The sequence below is a fragment of the Dendrobates tinctorius genome, unplaced genomic scaffold (assembly GCF_039654945.1).
Source record: "Dendrobates tinctorius isolate UK_male_01 unplaced genomic scaffold, ASM3965494v1 ptg000164l, whole genome shotgun sequence".
NCBI lineage: Eukaryota > Metazoa > Chordata > Amphibia > Anura > Dendrobatidae > Dendrobates > Dendrobates tinctorius.
The window spans coordinates 167,744-174,608 of record NW_027361831.1 but is presented as its reverse complement, the minus strand read 5'-3'; the positions used below and the strand labels follow the sequence as shown (position 1 = coordinate 174,608).

The following is a 6,865-nucleotide window of genomic DNA, read 5'->3' as shown; positions in this document are numbered from 1 at the left end:
GGGCTACATTGTATTCTATGGAGGGGCTACATTATACTATATAAGGGGCTTCATTATATCCCATGAGGGGGTTGCCATATATTCTATGGAGGGGCTGCATTATACTATATGGGGGGTGGGACTGCATTATATACTATGGGGAGTTACATTATATTCTGTGGAGTGGCTGCATTATATTCTATGGGGGCTACATTATATTGTATGGCGGGGCTGCATTATACTCTGTGGGGTGGCTGCATTATACTATATGTGGGCTGCATTATGCTGTATCGAGGACTATGGGGAATACATTATATGAAGAACTATGGGGTGCATTATGCTATGGGAAGTGATTTGTACTACACGGGTGACTATGGCGGTGCATTATACTATATGAAGTGTATTATACCGAGGACCGAGCAGTGTATTTTAATATATGGAGGGCTATGAGGAGTGTAGTATACTATATGGAGGACTGAGCAGTGTATTTTAATATATGGAGAGCTATAAGGAGTGTATTATACTATATGGAGGACTTTGGGGCAGATTATATTATATGGAGGACTATGGGGTGTAAACTGTAGATGTCCTGCTGATAACATGATACTGTATGGTGATCTGTTAGGGTGGTTTCACATTAACGTTGCAGGCCGCTAAGCCCCCCGCTCTCTGCCGCACCTCCTTCGGTAGCTCCGCCTACGGGCGCATGACGCTTAAGCACTGGGGACGCACACGGCCGCCGCTAAGCCCCGCCACCTGCCGCGCCTCCTCTGGTAGCTCCGCCTATGTGCGCATGACGCTGCATGCGTCCTGCATCCCCTATCTTTAGCACTGGGGACGCAGGCTGTGCGCAGGTATGTGTTTGGCGGTGCATGCGTCCTTTTGACGGTGCGCCGAGCGCACCAAATTGCAACAGGTTGCGTTTGGCGCTGGTCGGCGCACCGTCAAAAGGACGCATGCGCCGCCAAATGCATATCTGCGCACGGCCTGCGTCCCCAGTGCTAAAGATAGGGGACGCAGGACGCATGCAGCGTCATGCGCCCGTAGGCGGAGCTACCGGAGGAGGCGCGGCAGGTGGCGGGGCTTAGCGGCGGCCGTGTGCAGGCCGATGCTGTGGCCTGAAATGCTAATGTGAAACCACCCTTAGGGTGTGTGCACACGTTGCGGATTAGTCTGCGGCTTTTTCTGCAGAGAATCCATATCTCTTGGCAGAAACTGCAGGGTAAAACACATGCATTTTTTCTGCGGATTCCTAGCATGTGTACAGTGGATTTGATGCAGGTTCTAGTGCGGTTTGGCAGTGTGAATGAGAGAGAGAGAGATTGATTTGTATGTCCCAGAACATACACTGCAGCTGCGGTCCCGCAAAAAAGACGTAACATGCTGCGGAAAATAAACCGCAGCAAATGGGCGCAGAATTTTCCGCAGCATGTGCACGGCGGATTTGGTTTTCCATAGGTTTACATTGTACTGTAAACTGCATGGAAACTGCGGCGTAACCGCAGCAAAAACCGCAACGTGTGCACACACCCTTAGTGATCGTTCTGTTCCCATTCTTTCTCAGATGGTGGAAAGAGGCCGGGAAACAAGCATTGAACAACTTCAATTTTGACGATCATTTAGCGGCCCGAACTCAGTGCATGTAAATACAATCAAAATGCTTCTGTGTGATGTGCAGTATGTTAGCATTTGGGGCCCCATTTTAAACTTTGCCTAGGGCCCCACTTTGCCTAAAACCGGCCCTGGGTGAGCGTCATAGGAAGCGACAGAGATACGAGAGGAGGCGCATGCGCACCACTGTCAGATCGCCCCTTACACAAAAACCAAGGAGGCCATCGGCAACGACCCAGATATGGGAGAATACTCGCACACATCGCCATATGATCGCTCCTAGATATAAAGGAAATGGGGAGGTAGCTAAAATACCAGTCTTAGTAGCTGTGATCCGAGGACATGAAAAAAGACAAAAAAGCAAAAGGTGTAAATAAAATAAAAATAAGATATAAATAAGATATGGTGATAAAAATAAATATAAAATAAAAACAAAAAATAATAAATAAAAAATAAATAAAAAATAAAAAATAATAAATAAATAATATAATGATAATAATAAATAAACCACCAGAATGGTGACAGATACCACCACACAAAAACTTATATATCTAAATGGGAAACTTCAAAAATCAATATAAACAAAAATACCTCTAATGAGAATTTAAAAGTGACAATGTGAATTCATTAAAAAGCCAAATAAATCCTCATATCAGAGTGACTTAGTGACTATAAAGTGAAAGTGCAAGACCAAAATATGTCCATTTTGTACCAACAGTGTACATAATTTAATATTGTACGAAAGTGTGACATCATACTCATATAGTCACAAATGTGAATATGAAGTGAAAAAGTGACATTGAAAGTGACGGTGCATACTAGAAATGTAAGTTGTTTATTGTAATAAGACAGTACCATGTCATCATACAAAATAAACAGGTGAAAATGTCATATAAAAGTGCTACACAATCCCGAGGAAAAAATCCAGAGGAATAAAAAAGCCATGAAAGAGCAAGAAGAAAAAGCTTCCTCATTCAGTCCTTTATTCACTGGTAGCTGCAGATCCCGACATGGACGCCGTGAAGAAATTCTCAAGAAAGGCCTAAGTGAAACTAAAAACACAACAGTTAGAATATGACATAAAAACACTAAAAAAACCCAAATAAAGAATCACCACCCTATAAAATGAACGCCTCTACAAAAAAGAGGAGACACCCATGTTCTCATTCAGACCAGCAGGACTAAGAGTACCCAAGCGATAGATCCACCGACATTCCAATTGAGCTAAAGCCCTACCCAGATTACCACCTCTAAGACTCAAATCCCATTGGTCTATGGCTTTAAAACGCAAACCCCTAGGGTTGCAATCGTGATACATCTTGAAGTGTCTGGGTATGCTCTTTAGAGTTGTCATATCTTCCACCGTGGCAGCCTTTTCAATATCAAGAACATGTTCTCTTACTCTCAGTTTAAATTCTCTTGTAGTGAGTCCCACATACACTTTCCCACAGGGGCACTCCGCATGGTATATTACCCCCTTTGATGTACAAGTGAGATGTTTCCAAATGTGGAAAATCCTTGATCCATCAGCATTTTTGAAGGTCCTAGTTTTAATAAGATTTGAACATGCCTTGCACAAACCACAAGGAAAAAACCCTGAATTTAACACTTTTTTATTTTTAGATGTGTTACCTTTGTCATAATGACTATGGACCAAAAGGTCCTTAAAATTGACTGAACGTCAGGCAACACATTGAGGTGTTTCTGGCAGAATTTGCTTCAAGATGGGATCTGATAATAGAATGTCCCAATGTCTCAAAATAATCTCCCGCAAGTTATGCCATTGGCCATTAAAAGTAGATATGAAACGTACCTGTGTATTATCCTCTTTAGTCATTTTCTTTTTGCCACTGAATAATAGCTCATTTCTAGACGTGGTCAAAGCCCTTTTGTAGCCTCTCTGAATCATTTTCCGGCTATATCCCCTATCTTCAAATCTTGTTTTGAGTTCCAGACTTTGTTTTTCAAAGAGCGAAGGATCCGAACAGATCCTTTTAGCCCTCAAAAATTGGCCAATAGGGATACCTCGAATGGTGCTTATTGGATGGGAAGAATCAGCCATAAGATAAGAGTTGGTAGCCGTTGGTTTTCTAAATATATCTGTATGGAGAATTCCATCAGATGATGCTTCAATCCAGATGTCCAGAAATTCCAATGCCTTACCTGTTTTAAATGTAAGTTTCACATTAATATTGTTCTTATTTAATTTATGAAACAAATTTACCAATTCCGTATCTGTACCCTCCCACACAAAGAGGATATCATCAATATATCTCATCCAATTGTGTACTTTGCCCATTTCTTCAAAATCATCTCCCATAAAGATATCCCGTTCCCACGCCCCCAAAAAGAGGTTAGCATAGGAGGGGGTGCAAGATGCCCCCATAGCTGTACCTTGGAGTTGACGATAGATTATTCCATTAAAAATGAAAACATTATGCGTCAGGATAAATTCCAATAAAATTAGGATAAGATCCACCAAATCACCATCAATGTTGCTTGAACGTAAAAACCAGGATGTGGCCGCCAAACCATCCTTATGTCTAATTGATGTGTAGAGGGCTTCTACTTCCGCAGTCACGAGCACCATATTGTCATCCAATTGTATCTGGTCTAAACGTTGTAGGGCTTGATTCGTATCCCTAATAAAAGATGGGAGGGTTACATTTCTAGTATGCACCGTCACTTTCAATGTCACTTTTTCACTTCATATTCACATTTGTGACTATATGAGTATGATGTCACACTTTCGTACAATATTAAATTATGTACACTGTTGGTACAAAATGGACATATTTTGGTCTTGCACTTTCACTTTATAGTCACTAAGTCACTCTGATATGAGGATTTATTTGGCTTTTTAATGAATTCACATTGTCACTTTTAAATTCTCATTAGAGGTATTTTTGTTTATATTGATTTTTGAAGTTTCCCATTTAGATATATATGTTTTTGTGTGGTGGTATCTGTCACCATTCTGGTGGTTTATTTATTATTATCATTATATTATTTATTTATTATTTTTTATTTTTTATTTATTTTTTATTTATTATTTTTTGTTTTTATTTTATATTTATTTTTATCACCATATCTTATTTATGTCTTATTTTTATTTTATTTACACCTTTTGCTTTTTTGTCTTTTTTCATGTCCTCGGATCACAGCTACTAAGACTGGTATTTTAGCTACCTCCCCATTTCCTTTATATCTAGGAGCGATCATATGGCGATGTGTGCGAGTATTCTCCCATATCTGGGTCGTTGCCGATGGCCTCCTTGGTTTTTGTGTAAGGGGCGATCTGACAGTGGTGCGCATGCGCCTCCTCTCGTATCTCTGTCGCTTCCTATGACGCTCACCTATTGACACGCAACGTTCTGTTTGCGTGTCATTGAACGTCGATGGGAAGTGAGCACGGGGAGGCGGGCGGACGCGCTATGCGCCGATCATACTGACGGGTGCCGCCCCTCACAACCTTTTTTCTCTTTGATTGGCCTCTCGATATATAAAAGCACGGTCACCCTGCCTGTAGACACGCCCCCGGAAGAAGCTGGGGGCGAAACGCGCGTCGGGGTGTGGGGACACCTTTTGATTCTGTGCCACAGGTAGATATCATATTTTGCTCTTTTATTTATTTTTTCCCTATTAGGGTTTATTTACCGACTGATTTATGGTCCTTAATAATGGAGCTCTGATAATGGTTTATCTTCCTTTGCGGCTAATTACCATTGTTAGGGTTTTTACATTGTATGTGTATGGTGTATTTTACTTATGCAGCATGGATTATTAAGGGTGAAAAATTTAACCATTGTATTAGGGGATTATTCTTCACTTGGAATTCCTCATTGTGTATTACTATGGATTTTTATTAAATATCTCTTTATTCATGTGTTGGGATCTGTCCTATACCCTGCACAATGTTATAGCCCACTTTTCATTATTAGGTGTTCTCTATCATGGCTATCTTGCTGCTTGTTCACATTGTTTTTAGAATTTTGTTAATAAAAATATATACCTTTTAATTGAAGTTTATTGTGGGACCTCTTCTTTGCCCTTCATTTGGTTATGAGGGACTGTTTGGATATATTTTTTACACCAGCTAAACTCAGCCTGTGATATAGAGGTGTAATATACACTGGGCCTGACACAATACAACAGTGTCCTCAAGTCTGTACAGAGCTTCCAATTCTCCCCAGTCATATATAGACATTTTTTACACCAGCTAAACTCAGCCTGTGATATAGCGATGTAATATACACTGGGCCTGACACAATACAACAGTGTCCTCAAGTCTGTACAGAAATTCAAATTCTCCCCAGTCCTATATAGACATTTTTTACACCAGCTAAACTTAGCCTGTGATATAGCGGTGTAATATACCCTGGGCCTGACACAATACAACAGTGTCCTCAAGTCTGTACAGAAATTCAAATTCTCCCCAGTCCTATATTGACATTTTTTACACCAGCTAAACTCAGCCTGTGATATAGCGGTGTAATATACCCTGGGCCTGACACAATACAACAGTGTCCTGAAGTCTGTACAGAGCTTCCAATTCTCCCCAGTCCTATATAGACATTTTTTACACCAGCTAAACTCAGCCTGTGATATAGCGGAGTAATATACACTGGGCCTGACACAATACAACAGTGTCCTCAAGTCTGTACAGAGCTTCCAATTCTCCCCAGTCCTATATACACCTTGTACCTTGTTTTACAGTACTATATAGTTGGTGGAATTTTGGGTACATTTTTACCAAAAATGAGGAAGTGAGGTGGAAGAGGCCGTGGAAGTGGGCGGGGGTTGCCAGCTGGTAATGATGGTGTTAGTGTTGGTGGTGGATCTGCTGGTAGTGGCAAAAGCAAAATAGCACCGAATGCAGGAGGTGTTGAGCCTGCGTCATTGTCTGGCTCCACAAGGCCTCGAAGGCTTCCTTTTCTGGGAGTAGGCAAACCGCTTTTTAAGCCAGAGCTTCAGGAACAAGTTTTGGCTTACATTGCTGACTCAGCCTCCAGCTCTATCGCCTCCTCTTCTGAAGTTTTAAAAAATATAAGCACTGAGTCGTCATTGGAGGCTCATAGTCATGAACCACACCTTTCCTTGTGTCCTTCACCCCAACCAAAATTGAAGGATGCCGCAGGCCACACTACAGATTACTCCATGGAGCTGTTTTCACATACCATGCCTGGGTTATCAAGTCAAATGGTGAATTACCCAGGCCAAGATGAATCTGACGTGGAGTGCACTGATGCACAGCCACTGATAGATGATTCTGCTG

General features: G+C 41.5%; 1 long non-coding RNA gene across 1 annotated transcript; it reads right to left on the bottom strand.

The window, feature by feature from the left end:
• Positions 1 to 2,458: 2,458 nt before the first annotated feature.
• On the bottom strand, positions 2,459 to 4,288 carry LOC141052963 (uncharacterized). The gene is made up of 3 exons (XR_012220938.1): positions 3,985 to 4,288; positions 3,404 to 3,753; positions 2,459 to 2,642 (listed from the first exon to the last, which is right to left on the bottom strand). It is a non-coding gene; the product is annotated as an uncharacterized lncRNA (long non-coding RNA).
• Between the last annotated feature and the right edge of the window lie 2,577 nt (positions 4,289 to 6,865).